Genomic DNA, 17,115 nt, shown 5'->3' on the forward strand with positions numbered 1-17,115 from the left:
CTTCAACTCCTTCTTTCTCTCCTCTTTTATTTCACTAATCTCCCTATCCACCTCCCAACCACAATTTCTCAACTTATAAAGCGCTTCCAGCCTGGAAATCAAACTTTCCTCCTTCTTTCTCTTTTCCTGTGCTCTTTTAATACAGACCTGCTTAAAAAAGAGAGCAAACCTACTCTTGGCCCAGTCCCACAATCTAAAATGCTGGTAAAACCCCTCTGTTGCCTGACACAGAATAAAAACATTTCTCTAAAATCATCTTTAACCTCCACTTCCTGTAGCAAACTTACATTCAGTTTCCAAAAACCTCTACCAAACTTTACAGAATCTTTAACACATATCTCAGCAAAAACCACTTTATGATCTGATAGACTGGTCATCATATGGTCACATTCATCCCATCAGAAGTCAGAATATAATCTATCCTTGACTTGGATCGCCCACTATCCGACACATAAGTATATCTCTCGTCTGCCTTGACCATCAGTCCAGCATCCTTGAAATGCAGATCCTGCACCATCTCATTAAGTAAAATAGAAGTCACGTCTGTTTTAACCTCTGAGGCACTCTGTCTATCCTGTATACTTCTTATACAGTTAAAATCACCTAAAATAATAGTAAAATCTCTGCCAGGCATAAAAAGTTTAAGAGCTCTTAAAAAAGACAACCGTTCACGTTTATCTGCAGGTGCATAAACGCTAAAAACTCTGAAACGCTGCCCTAAAAACTCCAAACTTAAAAGAATACACCGCCCTGGCACCACAATTTTATATTCCAACACATTAATACTATTATTTTTCAATAAAATCCCCACTCCTTCATTTTTATAGACAGTACAAGGTGACCAGTAAAAACTACCAAAAGTCCATTCTGACTCATGAGGTGCAGATCTTATAGCACACTCCTGCAGGCAAATTATATCTGCTTTCACAATTGCTAAATAATCAAAGACAGCTGCTCGCCTAGTGCTGGATCCCATCCCACGCACATTCAGAGTGGCAACTACCAGACTCATGAGTAAAAAAATATATGTACTTCCAGCCATTTTACTGATTTAAAGAAGCCTGGCTCAAACTACTACTTTCCATCAATAAATTTAACTCAGGCGATCCTTGATCAGGATCCCTGTCTCCCTGACTGAAACCAGGATAAACGGGGTCACCCTGGTTTCCAGACCAAGCTCCATCTTCACCTTTTTTTATATCTTTTTGCTTCAGCAGAAAACTCTTCCTCAATTTCTATGTCCTCCTCACTATTAACTCTCTGCCCAGGGGTTAAGGGAGCATCAGAATCACATTCACCCACTTGACACTCCATATCTTCCCCCTCACCAATCTCATGATCCGGGCACTCTTCACTCTCCTCACTGCTAGAGATCTCTCCAAGCATATCAACCTCCTTCTGGGGCCGTCTCTTCTTCTTCTTCTTTTTCCCAGCCTTTGGCTCCGCCCCTTTTTTAAAAATTTCCCTCCAAAACTTCTTTTCCCTCCAAATTTCCCTGAGTACTATCCTCCATTTTCACCAACGGTCTCATTTTCAACATTTGAAACATTTTGGACAATCACACTTGTTCCCCCTTTCACTCTATCTGCATAAGTACCACCTCTTTTATCCTTTGGAATATCAGCATGCGATTGTCTGGTACTAAACAGATTACATTTCCTAGCCAAATGGTCTCCACTCCCACAAATATCACAATACTTTTTATCAACACAATCTTTTACATTATGATCTGTTTTTCCACAGTTCCTACAGATTTGCCCCTTCACAGGACACTCATCCTGTAAATGCCCATATGTAAAGCAATGCCTACAGTACTTTAACTGACCCTGGTAGAAACAGAAACCCCTCTCTCCGCCAATAGAAAAAAACCGCAGGAACCGATACATCTTTTTTAAATCTGACAAAAAATCTTCTTTTCCCATTTAAATAACCATGCTTGTTTGTGAGTCTCCTATCAAAATTAACTTCGTCACAGTATCTTCTTAGAAAAGCACTTACAGTCATGTCATCCACTTTGGGGTTATACATATGAACAATTAATGCATGTTTTACCATTAGAAAAGATGGCGTAATCCTCACGTGTTCCAGGAAAACTGGTTTCTTCTCCTCCTTCATCTTGATCAGATCCATATAAATCCTTTGACACAAACCCTCGGAACAAACGGTCAAATCATAAATTCCCTGCTTAGGGAAATCTTGCAATGCAAGTACATCCGTTACCTGTAAGTAAGAAATCTTCTTCAGCAACTCTCCTACAATCTGGTCCAGTCCAATATTCATTCGAAATCCATCTTCAACCTCCAGTCGAATCGTGTCCTCGAGACATTTTGAAATATAGCGCAGGTTCACAGCGACATTCACCTACAGATCGCACTCGCCAATACCTCAGGGCCCCCCGCAAGGAGGACCCCGAATATCCACCCTCTGACCACGACCAAGCAAGGAACCTTTCGATACCACACTTGATCATAGCCAAAAGGCCGAGAAGCGATAACCAGAAAAGGGTTCGCCCTACAGGCCGACGGTCCCCAATGCAGAACACTTGTGATGGCGATAGCCTATACAGGCCCAAGCTGCAGAGACAGTCCGGGAGGCTTCTTTCTCTCACAAACCAGGAAAAACGTGCGTGCTACGCTCTGGAATCACCAGAATGCTCCACTTCGTGTTTTTCGTATGTGCATAGCTCCGCCCACCACTGTTGGTAACACCTTTTCTTCGCACGCAATTCCGGATGCCAAAGCACGCCAAGCAGAAAGACTGATAAGGAGTGAATGGAGAGTACTGAGAAAAAAAAAAAAAAAAGGATGTAGGCATTGTTGATTGTGATGTCATGGCCCCATTGTTGAGTGTTCCATCAGGGCCCTTGTGATGTCATCCACTGACCTGACCTTACTTGACCTCTGACCTTACAAGCCGCTTGTGACACGTGCAGTGTTCCGTCCATTGGCCAGACAAGGAAGGTCCAGCTATTGCTGATACATAGGAAGTGCTGGACTACTTTTTAGCCTCCAAGTCATCCATCCAGTTTACAAGATCCACAAGAGGAAGACACAGGCAAACTAATTTTACTTATTTACTAAAGCACTACAAAAGATATATTGGTTACATCCAGCCAACTTGCTACAAAAGGGGCAATTCACAGGAACAAGTCAGCAGCCTGCACAGGTGTTCACAACAGGCCCAAATCAAAGTCATGGTGCGTGGAGTGGAGGTAGGTGCGTGGAGTGGAGGTCCAAACAATGCAGTCCGGTGATATCAAAACAATTCATTTAGGTGATAAGCCAATTACCTTAACAATTAAGCCATCAATCTTAATTGGATTTGGGGTGTTTGGAGAGGTGACTGGCTAGCTGGGTTGCTTGGTGCTGGAACAAACCCACACACAGCTGATGCAATTAGCAGATTGACAGGCTAGATGCAGAAAGCAGCACAGCAAAACCCTCACAGGGGAGAAGCTGAAGTGCTGACTCCTGAAGCAGGACACAGCAACTTGACACTTGCTTGCTGGCAGGATGCTTACAATCCATCTCTTAATTTCATTCAGTTTTTTCATACTGGAATAGAAAGGTTGCACCGGTCCTGGAGGTACTGCAATACCAGGTCAATGCGTGGAGTGGACAGAGCAAGTTTTTTTTCCATCTCCCTGTTCGAAAAATCCATTTAATATATGGTCCCCAGATAGGGGACGTATTAGATATTAAACTGATAAGAACAGATTTTTTAAGTTGATATTTACCCATCGAGGGGTAAAAATCGTTTATTAAAATCATAACAATATTACATTACATAAGATATTATAAAACCGTTTTTACAGGTAACATAAAAATTACAGGTTTTATAAAATCATATAACTGAGCCTCATTCCCTTAAAAACCACTTGTTTCACATAAAAGGCGTTCTTTTTTTATCAAATAAATAATAATTATACATTTCGTCTAAAACCATCTTTAATACATTTTCTACGGAAATAACATCATTTTAAAAAACTTAAATATTCTGGGCCGACCATAGAGCTACTTTGACGCAGTTCGTGATCTTCCATGCCATAGTTTTGATCCTTGAGGGGAACTCCAGACACCCATAAAAGACACCGTCCAATGATAAGGCTTTCAGTCCTGAGATTTTCTTCATCAAGGGGAACATTTTTATCCATATCTTTTGTGCAAAATAACAATACCAGAATAAGTGGTAAACGTCCTCCTCCTCTCTGCATGCTCCCCTAGGACACTCCGCAGTGCTTGATAATCCTCTTCGGTGCTGGAATGCCCGGCATGGAAGACACTCATGTACGCAGCTCCAGGCCAGGTCCTTCTGTGCGTTAAAAAGATAGTTTTCATTAATATTTTTCCAGGTCTGTCTACATTTGTTTTCATTAAAATTCTTAATAGGGGCCATCAGTTTATTGTCATTAATATCTTTTAAAATCATCCTACTGTTTTTTTAAAATCTCCGCCCTCTTTTGGCCAAGATTAAAAGTATTCGTTATTTTCTCTAAAATCTTATAAGAAGCAGGTAAATTAAAAGAGTAGGGAGAATTTAAAACCGTCTTAAACCATCCAAACTTTCTCATAAAATACCCAGTGTTATAACGAATAAAAAAATGACCAATAGTTATCCTTAAAAAGAGCATTAAAACAGTAGCTAAAATACTTGATACTATTTTTAGGAAGCATTACCGTATCTCGTCGCAGCTTGTCCATCCTGGAACCCCAGAAGAAATTAAAACAGGTCTTGTTAACTTTTTTTTTAAATACGGTCCGATGGAGGGAACACCATACTAAGATATAATAAAATAGGTAAAACTATCATTTTGATAATTAAAACCTTCCCCTCCATCGTCAGCTTCCTTAGGTTCCACATGCATAATTTCTTACTTATCTTTTCAGTAACCGTGTCCCAATTCCTGAGGCCATCATTGGACTCACTGAAGGTGACACCTAAAATCTTAATAGACTCAGACTCAGGAATGTTGATATCATTTAAAACCATCTCTCCGACATTTAAAATATTACTTTTGTTAAAATTTATTTTAAAACTGGAGGCGCAACAGAAATACTCTACTTGTTTTGTTGCCTTTTGGATTGCAAGGGTGTCCCTACAAATCACTGCGACATCATCCATGTACCCCACTACTTTAGCCTCTAGCCCCCCTCCGCCTGGCAGGGGGACTCCGCGTATCTGTTTATCTTTCCTTATCATAGTTAAAAGAGGCTCCAAGGCGCAAATAAAAAGTAGTGGGGACAAGGGACACCCCTGCTTTACACCAGATTTTAAAACAACATCCTGAGTCTTAAAACCATTGACTAAAATCTTGCTAGTACATTGGCTATAAAACGCTCTCAAAGATAATACAAACCCCTCTGGTATACCCATCTTCTTTAAAACTTTAAAAAGGTAAAAATACGACACGCGATCAAAAGCCTTTTCAAAGTCCAAAGATAAAATGGCAACTTTCCCGTTTCTTTCGTTCGTATAGTTAATAAAATCTTTTAAAAGGTTAATATTGTCCCAGATGCTTTTTCCGGGCACCCCGCAGACCTGGTTTTGGTGGATGATTTTATGAATTACTTTTTTTAGTCTATTAGCACATAGCTTTGCCATGATTTTGTAGTCACAGCAAAGCAATGTGATCGGTCTCCAATTTTTTATGTCTGTCTTATCGCCTTTTTTGTATAAAAGGGAGACCTCACCTTTTTTCCAGGATCACGGGAGAGCCTTAGACCTAAAAACTTCTTTTAAAAGAGAAAATAAATCTTCTTTTAAAATGCCATAAAAAGTGATATAAAACTCAATAGGTATACCATCGGGGCCAGGAACCTTCTCCTTCTTAAAACTCTTGACCGTTTCTAAAACTTCCTGCTCGGTGATTTCCAGCAATAAAAATCTTTGAGAGTCAGAATCTAAAACATTCTCAATCCCCTCAGCGAGTCCTTCATAAAATGCTTATCAATTTTTTTCTCGTTAAATAATTCAGTATAAAATTCATGAACCTTTTTAAGAATGCCATTTATATTTCTTACCCCCCCCCCCCCAAGCTCCTCAATCTGGGCACGTTTTTCTTGTATTTTTTAAAAAAAAGTACCTGGAGCAGGTCTCGTTCTCTTCAAGATGTTGTATTTTAGAGCGAAACATTATCTTTTTACTTTTCTGCTCCAGGCACTGTGAAATTTCTTTTTTAATATCAGAAATTTCGTTCTTGACATCCATACCCAGATCGCGGAGCTTGTACTGTGTCTGCAGACGGGTATTTAGATCATCATAAAATTTCTTTTTTTCTTGGGCCTTGAGCTTCCCCCTATTAATAAAAAAGTTCTTGATTTTCTTCTTCATACTTTCCCACCATTCTGTAATAGGTCTTCTGGGGTTCCTTACCCGCCTGCAGTACTTGTAAAACACAATAAAATCAGATAAAATTTTGGGGTCTATTAAAAGGGAGACATTCAGTTTCCATGTTTTTTTCTTTTTGAGGTTGCCACCTAACTGCACCTTAAAAGACAATAATTTATGATCTGAAAAAATATTGGTTAAAAGCTTACAATTAAAAGGCAGTACTTGATTGGAGCAGAAAATAAAATTGATTCTAGATTTACAGGTAGCGTTACCCCAGGTGACGCTGGCCTCTTCGGATAAATGACTATTACATTTTTTTAAAACATCAGTGAGCTTGAAATCTTTGACAATATTTTTGAGCAGAGAGGAGGATCTGTCATAGTTCCTGCTCACTGCATTAGAGAACCGGCGTTCACCTCTTAAAATGCAATTAAAATCTCCTGCTAAAATCAATGGCTCTGAATCGTTGATAAAAAGAGGTAAAACTTCAAGCATCTCAGCCCTCTCTTTTTTATCAGTAAAACCATAAAAATGTAAAAACTGCCATCTAAAACCATCAATAAAAGCTTTGACCAATAAAATCCTCCCCGGTAAAATCTCATTAATATGGTCTATTAAAACATTTCCCTTAAATAAAATAGCTACACCCCCCGACTTATTTTTATTTGACCCGGACCAAAGGGAAGGTCCGAGCTTCCAGTCACCTTTATATTTTTTATAGTTCTGACTGTGGGGGATGCAGCACTCCTGTAAAAATAACACCGAAGCTGATAAAATAGATAATTAAAAAGTGCAATTCGTCTGGCTTTAGAATGCACGCTTCTGGTGTTCAGGGAAATGCCTTTTAAAATAGCCATAATAAAAGATTAAAAAGGGAGTTTATTATCTTACCTTGGCGCAGCTTCAGACAGCATCAGCAGGACCAGAGAGTTCACTTCCGCTTTCTTCACCATCTGACGCCACAGGTGTTATTGTACGATCAGTTTCTACAGGAGAGGAGCTGCCATCGCTCAGCTGACCCTCGCCCTCGTTTAGCAAACACTCCAGAGCCACCTGCCACGCAGGGCACACATACGTCGTTTCAGGTCTCGAAGCCGCAGCGTCAACCCCCTCCCGTTCCGGGGCAGGGGACCCACTGAGGACAGTTTCTGGTACTGTGGTAATTATTTCCTCAGGGTCACCACTCGGGTGAGAGGAAGGACCTGGTTGGCTACCTCCGAGATCCGCCACTGGTCCCCCAGTTGGCATCCCCCCTTGGCTTTTCACCACCCGTGTTTGGTCCCTCCTCTTTTTGGACGCCGCGGCTCCACCTGGATCCTCTGGAGTGTGCCCAGGGACCGAGTGCGGACCAGGCGGATCAGCTTCATTCAATCTGCCCCCAGCCTCCTTCTCAGGAGGGGGCATACTCGTCGGCTGATCACTGGACTTTCTCTTGTTCCGCTTTTCCCTCGGTTCACCTGTTTGGGGGGGTCCGCTGGTAGTATCCATCCGTTCCTGCTCCTCTCCTTGGGGCTGCGGTTTGGCTTGGTCTTGTCTTACCGGTTCCTTCTGTTTCTCTGGCTGCTTCTGCTGCCCTGGCTGCGCCTCGGTTTTCCTAAAAGGGCAATCACGTGAGAGGTGACCCATACGAGTACATGCATAACACCTTTTTCCTGCGGTGCACTCTCGGATGTCGTGCTCAGTGCTACCGCAATTTTTGCATGTACTCATACAGTCGTTATCCAATAACTTTAAAAAGCCACTTTGACGTCCAGATCCCGGCGGTGTTTAAAATTTTCGACACTGAAATAATTTTCCTAAAATATTGGGATAAAAAGGCAGTAATGACATTAAGATTGGCAAAAGGCGAATACATTTTTATAACCACAGTTAAGGACTCATCTATCTCATGCTCATAAATCTTAAGACCTTGTACTCTTTCATCTTTCATGCATTGTGGAACCTTAGCTAAAAAACTTTTGAAAATACCATTTTGGGTAAAAGTCACATCATAAACACGTCTCTTCGGATAGTCCTGTATGGCTAGGATCTCATGCCTCTGAACGCCAAACACGCCATACAGGACTTTGTCTACTAAATAAAGCAAATTATATTTATCTTTTTTACCCTCGGTGACATAAAAACGGATGGTATCTTTTATTTTAGCATAATCCGGGATCTGGTGCTCGTCATCTTCTTCTTTCCTCGGCACATTTTCTCTTAGTTTTTCTGTTCCGCCTCGAGATCCATCTTTCTTATTATCTTCCTTCCTTGGGGTTTCGTCATCTCTTGAATTCTTTGTAGCTCCGCCCTTCCTTCTTTTTCTTTCCCACCATAGCAAATCCATCGTTATCTCCGGCTCCTCCGGTTCCTCCAACTCCTCCGACTCCTTCAACTCCTCCGACCCCTCTGCCACCACCTCCTCCTCCTGGGTCGTCTGCCATAGCTGGATTAATGGCGCTCTTGTCTCTATGAAATAAAGACACACTGCTCCCCTGAAAGTCCGGGGACTTCCGGGGGTAAGGGGGATCGCAACCCGACGTCCCCGGGACTAAGCCTCTCTCCCAATAGCAGCAGGGGGGTGAAGTCTAGGCGATAAACCTAAGACGATCCCCCCAGGCCGATAGAGAGGGTACCCGGGTCCTACCTTCTGACACACAGACCAAGTGCAGCACACAAGATTTTTTTATTTTTTTTTCCTCAGTAAATAGACATTAATCTTCCATTCAGTCCACACTCAAGTGGCTCAGTCTAAATAATGTCTTATATACATCACTGGAACCCTACTAAAAATAAAATACTAATCAAAAAGGTCAAGGTTTACTCACGTAATTTTTCCATTGTTTTACCTTCCATATTTTTTCAGCCTCTCCTTCTCCAATCCTCTTCTTATCCAGTAAAAAAAATCGTAAAAATCCCGGATAAAAACACTTTTGACGCTTCTTTTGGAGATAAAATAACATTTTTAAAAACCACAAGATTTCTAGAGTCCCACAACACTTCTTTAAAAACGGAAAACAACAACCATGCAATGCGTGAATTAGATAAAATTCTAAAATCTTGACCAATAAAAACCTTCTCATAATTAAAATCCCTCCATCCAGTAAGTGCAATAAAAAGATCTTTTAAAACACTAAAAATTTCTCTAGTGTAAAAACAATCCCAAAATAAATGAAAAAGATCTTCTGTGCCTCCACAACCTTCTCTAGGGCATCTCTCAGTTACTTGCACACCTCTTGAATTCATAAAAAATCTGGTTGGGAGGCATCCATGGAAACATAACCACGTTACATCTTTTTGTTTATTTGATAAGCCAAAGACATTAAAAAGTTTCCATATTTTGGCGGCCTGTGTGGTATTGCAGAATGGAACATCACATTGCATCTCATTTTTTCTCCCAATTTTAACTATTTCATTTTTCTCAGTTTTACTTAAGGAGCCTAAGCCGTACTGATCATAAAAGGATCTGAGCGCCACATAAAACTTTGGAATAACGAAGGCCATCGGCCTGCCCAGTTCCCTTTCACACCAGCTCCATTTAATAAAAATCCATCCTGCTAAATAGCTACACATAGCCGCCGTTCTATTATTGCACTTTAAAATTTTAAAAACCACTAAAAAATAATGCATCCTTAAAAAAACCTCTAAATTAGGGAAATCATACCCACCAAGCTCAGTCTTCGTCATTACCACCGTCCTTCTAACTTTCTCCATTTTGGATCCCCAAAAAAAGATAAAAAGTTTCCTTGTCGTTCTTCTTGTCCAAATTTTCTCAGGTGGCAGAATAATAGAAGTGTATAAAATCAGGGGTAAAATAACAGATTTGATAATTAAAATCTTCCCTTTCAAGGTTAAAAATCTTAATTTCCAAAAATTGAGCTTTTTCCCTATTTTCTTATCTAATTCTTCATAACTCTTTTTCCCTTTATTATTTTTTTTCAAATATAACCCCTAAAACCATCACCTTCTCCTTTTGGTATCCCAGGTACGTTCACGTCCATTTGTTTTCCATAATTGGCAAATTGACATTTGCCCCAATTGATATTTATTACTGCCATACCACAAAAAATCCTCAGATGCAGATTTACTCTATTTAAGTCAGACTGAGATTGACATGCAAAAACCGCATCGTCCATGTACCCAAAGGACTTTACTCTTCTCCCAGAGCCCCCGGGTAAAAAAAACACCATCCACACACTTATCCTTTTGGATGGATAATAATAAAGGTTCCATAGTGCATATAAAAAGAATTGGGGAGAGAGGGCAACCCTGTCTAACCCCGGACTTAACCTCAACTGCCGGACACACCCTCCCATTTATTAAAACAAGACTAAAAACATTATTGTACATACCTCTTATCACATTTAAAAAAAATTCAGGAATCCCCATCTTCTTCAATACACTAAATAAAAATCTATGTGATACCTTGTCATATGCCTTTTCGAAATCTGTTGTTTCAATAAATAAAGGAACATTATTAAAACCAGCATAATAAATTATATCACGTAATAAAATCAAATTATCGGAGATTCTTCTTCCAGGAACCGCACAAACTTGGTATTCACCCACCATATGACCTATTACTTCACTGAGCCTATTTGCAATTAACTTAGTAATAATTTTCTAGTCACAGTTCAACAACGTTATTGGGTGCCAATTTTTAATCTCCTTCTCATTTCCTTTTTTATATATCAACGTAACCATTCCTTTTCTCATAGAAGCAGAAAAAATACCATTATTAAAAACAAACCGCACAATCCGACTCACCTCTTCTCCAATAACATCCCAATAAAAACAATAAAATTCTGCAGGGAGACCATCACTTCCGGGTGTCTTTCCTTTGGCCATTCTATGTATAGTATTTTTCACTTCTTCCTCACTAATTTCTCCCATCAAACCTTCTTTCTCTTATTTTGGAATGTTATCAGTTAAAACCTCACAATACTCCAGAATTTCCATATCAGTGGCCTTACTCTCATTTTTAAAAAGTGTCTCATAAAAACCACATATATTCTCCACCATTTCTTCACCAAACACTTCACCATTAGGAGTTAAAACAGATTTAAAAACACCTTTGGACTTAAAACTCTTTTTAAAAAAATACCTTGAGCATTTTTCGTCCTCTTCTATATGCTTCACTTTAGATTTATACACAATGTTCCGCCCTTTCTCCAACAACTCTTTTTTCCTCTCCTCTTTTATCTCCTTAATCTCTTTTTCTACCTCCCAACCACAACTCCTCAACTTGTAAAGTGCTTCTAGTCTGGAGATTAAAACTTCCTCCTTTTTCCTTTTCTCTTGTGCTCTTTTAATACCAAAATTTTTAAAGAATAATGCAAACCTTGTTTTGGCCCAATCTAAAATACACTTAAAACAATTCTGCTGCCTGACACACGATAAAAACACTTCTCTAAAAGCATCTTTAACTTCCACCTCCTGCAGCAGACCTGTATTTAATTTCCAGTAACCTCTACCAAAAACCACTGAGTTCTCAATGTATATTTCTGCAAAAACTATTTTATGATCCGATATGCTGTTCATCACATGGTCACATTTAGTCACTTCCAATCCTTCAGAACACAATATATAATCGATTCTAGACTTAGACCGCCCACTGTCCGCCATGTATGTATATTTCTCGTCTCCATTGACCATCAGTCCAGCATCCTTCAAATGCAAATCCTGCACCACTTCATTCAGCAAGGTGGAGGTCACATCTGTTTTAACTTGAGAGGTACTTTGCCTATCTTGTATACTTCTTATACAATTAAAATCACCTAAAATTATGGTAAAATCTCTGCCAGGCATAAAAAGTTTAAGCGTTTCTAAAAATGACACACGTTCACGTTTTTCAGCAGGTGCATAAACACTAAAAACTCTAAAACGCTGTCCTAAAAACTCAAAACTTAAAAGAATACAACGACCCGGTACCACAACTTTATAATCTATCACATCAATATTCTGATTTTTCAATAAAATCCCAACTCCCTCATTTCTATTATCTGTGCAAGGCGACCAAAAAGATTTCCCATGGGTCCATTCTGTTTCATGAGGTGCGGATCTAATTACACATTCCTGTATGCAAATTATATCTGCCTTCACTGTTGCCAAGTAATCAAACACCGCTGCCCTCCTAGTGCTTGAGCCAAATTCCCCGCACATTCAAGGTAGCAACAATCAGACTCATAATGACAAAATTAAGGATATTAGCAGCCATTTTACTAATTAGAAAAAGTCTAACTCAAAACTCTCCTTTCTACTCCCAACCCACAATCAGGCGATTCTGGATCAGAATCCCTGTCACCTTGCATGAGACCAGAGTAAACAGGGTCACTCTGGTCCCCAAACCAAACACCTTCCTCACCTCTTTTATATCTTTTCACCTCAGAAATAGGAAAATCTTCATCAATTTCAAGCTCTGCTTCACTATTAACACGCTGACCTAGGGTTATAGGGGCGTCAGAATCACACTCTTCACCCTGACACTCCATCTCTTCCCCTTCCCCAGTCACATGATCCGGACATTCATCCACCTCACTTGCCTCACTGCTAGACACAATCCCCATTATATCCTCCATCTCGGCAATAACCTCAGGAAGCCTCTTCTCCTTTTTATTTTTCCCTGCAGCCCCTTTCCCGCCCCTTTTTTTGAATTTCCCTCCAAAACCACATTTCCCTCCAAACTTTCATGAACACCAGCCTCCATTTTGTCCACCACACCACCATCACCACCAGACATTTCAATATTTTGGACAATCACACTTGTTCCACCTTTCACCATCTCTGCATACGTGCCACCTTTTTTCTTTTGCCCACCTCTTTTGTCCTCAACAATACGGACACTTCTTAGCTAAATGGTCTCCACCTCCACACACATCACAAAGTTTCTTTTCCACACAGTCTCTCACGTTATGCCCAGTCATACCACAATTCCTGCAGATTTCACCTTTCACAGGGCACTCCTCCTGCATATGACCATAAGAAAAACAATGCCTACAATATTTTAGTTGCCCTTGGTAAAAACAAAAACCCCTCTCTCCACCAATTGAAAATACTGCAGGAACCGAGCAGTCTTTCTTGAATCTAACAAAAAATCTTCGCTTTCCATTCAAATACCCATGCCTATTTGTCAGCCTTCTATCAAAATTGACTTTGTCGCAATACCTTCTTAAAAATGCACTAACAGTCATGTCATCCACCTTGGGGTTATACATGTGCACGATGACAGCCAACTTTACCATTTGAAACAACGGTACTTTCTTCACCAAGAAAGCTGGATTCTTCTCTTGCTTCATCTTAACTATGTCCATGTAGATCTTCTGACACAGGCCCTCAGAACAGACAGTAAGATCATAAATCCCCTGTTTCGGGAAATCTTGCAGTGCTAACACATCCTTTACCTGTAGATAAGGGAGCTTCTGCAGAATCTCCCCCACGATCCGGTCCAAACCAATCGTCATCCGACAATCTTCATCCACCTCCAGCCGAATACTGTCCTTGAGTCCACGAGACATCTTCGCTTTTTAAATTGTGCAGGCTCACTATAAAGCTAACCCACAGATCGCACCCGATCATACCCCAGGGCCCCCCGCAAGGAGGACCCTGATATACTCCCTTCAACCAGACCAAACACAGCACCTTGCGATACTACACTTGATCTAGCCAAAAGGCCAAGAAGCGATAACCAGAAAAGGGTTTGCCCTACAGGCCGACGGTACCCAATGCAGAACACTTGTGATGGCGATAGCCTATACAAGCCCCAGCTGCAGAGACAGTCCGGGAGGCTTCTTTCTCTCACAAACCAGGAAAAACGTGCGTGCTACGCTCTGGAATCACCAGAATGCTCCACTTCGTGTTTTTCGTATCTGCATAGCTCCGCCCACCACTGTTGGTAACACCTTTCCTTCGCACGCAATTCCGGATGCCAAAGCACGCCAAGCAGAAAGACTGATAAGGAGTGAATGGAGAGTACTGAGAAAAAAAAAAAAAAAAAAGGATGTAGGCATTGTTGATTGTGATGTCATGGCCCCATTGTTGAGTGTTCCATCAGGGCCCTTGTGATGTCATCCACTGACCTGACCTTACTTGACCTCTGACCTTACAAGCCGCTTGTGACACGTGCAGTGTTCCGTCCATTGGCCAGACAAGGAAGGTCCAGCAATTGCTGATACATAGGAAGTGCTGGACTACTTTTTAGCCTCCAAGTCATCCATCCAGTTTACAAGATCCACAAGAGGGAGACACAGGCAAACAAATTTTACTTATTTACTAAAGCACTACAAAAGATATATTGGTTACATCCAGCCAACTTGCTACAAAAGGGGCAATTCACAGGAACAAGTCAGCAGCCTGCACAGGTGTGCACAACAGGCCCAAATCAAAGCCATGGTGCGTGGAGTGGAGGTAGGTGAGTGGAGTGGAGGTCCAAACAATGCAGTCCGGTGATATCAAAACAATTCATTCAGGTGATAAGCCAATTACCCTAACAATTAAGCCATCAATCTTAATTGGATTTGGGGTGTTTGGAGAGGTGACTGGCTGGCTGGCTGGGTTTCTTGGTGCTGGAACAAACCCACACACAGCTGATGCAATTAGGAGATTGACAGGCTAGATGCAGGGATGCAGAAAGCAGCACAGCACAACCCTCACAGGGGAGAAGCTGAAGTGCAGACTCCTGAGGCAGGACACAGCAACTTGACACTTGCTTGCTGGCAGGATGCTTACAAACCATCTCTCAATTTCATTCTGTTTTTTCATACTGGAATAGAAAGGGTGCACCGGTCCTGGAGGTACTGCAATACCAGGTCAATGCGTGGAGTGGACAGAGCAAGCTCTTTTTCCATCTCCCTGTTTGAAAAATCCATTTAATATATGGTCCCCAGATAGGGGACGTATCAGATCTTAAACTGATAAGAACAGATTTTTTTTTTTTTAAGTTGACTATCCCTTCGCAGGGACGCCATATTTATTAAAAGAATAACAAAACAGGTTTCACAACATTACAGAAAAGAGAAATATGAATAGTTACAAGAACATGGTAAAAGGAATAAAATCATATATTGGAATTCCATTCGCCTAAAAACCATATCCTCTCTGCGGCGGTATTAACTTTTTTATCGATTAAAAAATAAATATACATCTCACTAAAACACAAACCCAGAACATCATCCACTGTTAAAATATCATGTTTTAAAACTAAAATATTTCTGGCTTTCCATAGAGTTTCTTTTACGCAGTTCACCGTCTTCCATGCCACAGCCGTTTCAGAGGCTGTTGGGCATTCCAGGGATCCGTATAAAATCATATTGTATGTAATGTCTCTTAGGCCTGCCATCTTCTTGATCAGCGGAAGCACCCTACTCCAACACTCTCTTGCAAAGGCTCAGGTCCATAGCAGATGTTCGATTGTCTCGTCGTCTTGGCACCTTTCTCTTGTGCAGATGGCAGACCTTACGTATCCCCTGCGGCACTGGAATGCCCGGCATGGAAGACACTGGTGAACGCAACTCCAGGCAAAGTCCTTCTGGGAATTAAAAAGATAAGAGGCATTAATATTTTTCCATATTGATTTACACGTTTCTTCTCTATAATTTCTTATATCACACGTCATCTCCTTTCCTCTTAAATCTTTTATTAACTGTTTACTGTTTTTTAATTCTTCAATACTCTTTTCTTTTAGATTAAAATTCAACACAATTTTTTCTAAAATCTTATAACTTTCTGGTAAAGTATAAGCGTAAGGCACAGATAAAATAGTTTTGAACCACTTAAATCTATGCATAAAATAACCAGTATTAAAACGTAAGAAATAAGACCAATAGTGTTCTTTAAAAAGAGCATTAAAACAGTAACTAAAATACTTTATTAATAAAAACCTGTTAAAATCCGGAAAATCTTTACCACCTTTCTCTTTTATTTTTACTACATACTCTCTTTTTAGCTTTTCCATTTTGGAGTTCCAGAAGAAGGTAAAACAATTTTTAGTAATTCTTTTGAGTACATCTGATGAAGTGGGAAACGCCACACTTAGATACAATAAAAGGGGTAAAATAATCATTTTTTGCTCACTGTTCAAATCAATTGCTCACTGTTTTTAGGCTGTCCAGAGCGTTTTTCAGTCACTTTTTTCTGGGGTGATCGGCGGCCATTTTGTGTCTTGTGTTGCGCCAGCACAAGCTGCCACCAAGTGCATTTAACCCTCAATGGTGTGGTTGTTTTTTGGCTAAAGCCTACATCAGGGTCAAGCTGTCACACCAAGTGCATTTAACCAGCAATAGTCTGTTCATTTTTTGGCCATATACTACATCAGGGGCAAGCTGCGCCTGTCACCAAGTGCATTTAACCCTCAATGGTGTGGTTGTTTTTTGGCTAAATCCTACATCAGTGTGAAGCTGTCACACCAAGTGCATTTAACCAGCAATAGTCTGTTTATTTTTTGGCCATATACTACATCAGGGGCAAGCTGTCACCAAGTGCATTTAACCCTCAATGGTGTGGTTGTTTTTTTGGCTAAATCCTACATCAGGGAGAAGCTGTCACACCAAGTGCATTTAACCAGCAATAGTCTGTTTATTTTTTGGCCATATACTACATCAGGGGCAAGCTGCGCCTGTCACTAAGTGCATTTAACCCTCAGTAGTGTGGTTGGTCAAGCTGTCACACCAAGTGCATTTAACCATCAATAGTGTGGTTATTTTTTGGCCATATTACAGTCTAATTCTGTCAGTAAACGTATACCTGTCACCCAGCGCCTAAATACTAGGCCTCAAGTTTATATCCAGCTAAATCTGTCGTTACTAGTGTGGC

The 17,115-nt window shown here is 40.5% G+C and overlaps 1 non-coding gene and 1 pseudogene across 1 annotated transcript; both read right to left on the reverse strand.

The window, feature by feature from the left end:
* Positions 1 to 3,563: 3,563 nt before the first annotated feature.
* On the reverse strand, positions 3,564 to 3,758 carry LOC122923634. Its single transcript, XR_006387310.1, has one exon. It is a non-coding gene; the product is annotated as a U2 spliceosomal RNA (small nuclear RNA).
* An 11,318-nt stretch (positions 3,759 to 15,076) lies between these two features.
* LOC122923632 lies at positions 15,077 to 15,249 on the reverse strand (annotated as a pseudogene).
* Between the last annotated feature and the right edge of the window lie 1,866 nt (positions 15,250 to 17,115).

This window comes from Bufo gargarizans, unplaced genomic scaffold (genome assembly GCF_014858855.1).
Source record: "Bufo gargarizans isolate SCDJY-AF-19 unplaced genomic scaffold, ASM1485885v1 original_scaffold_1781_pilon, whole genome shotgun sequence".
NCBI lineage: Eukaryota > Metazoa > Chordata > Amphibia > Anura > Bufonidae > Bufo > Bufo gargarizans.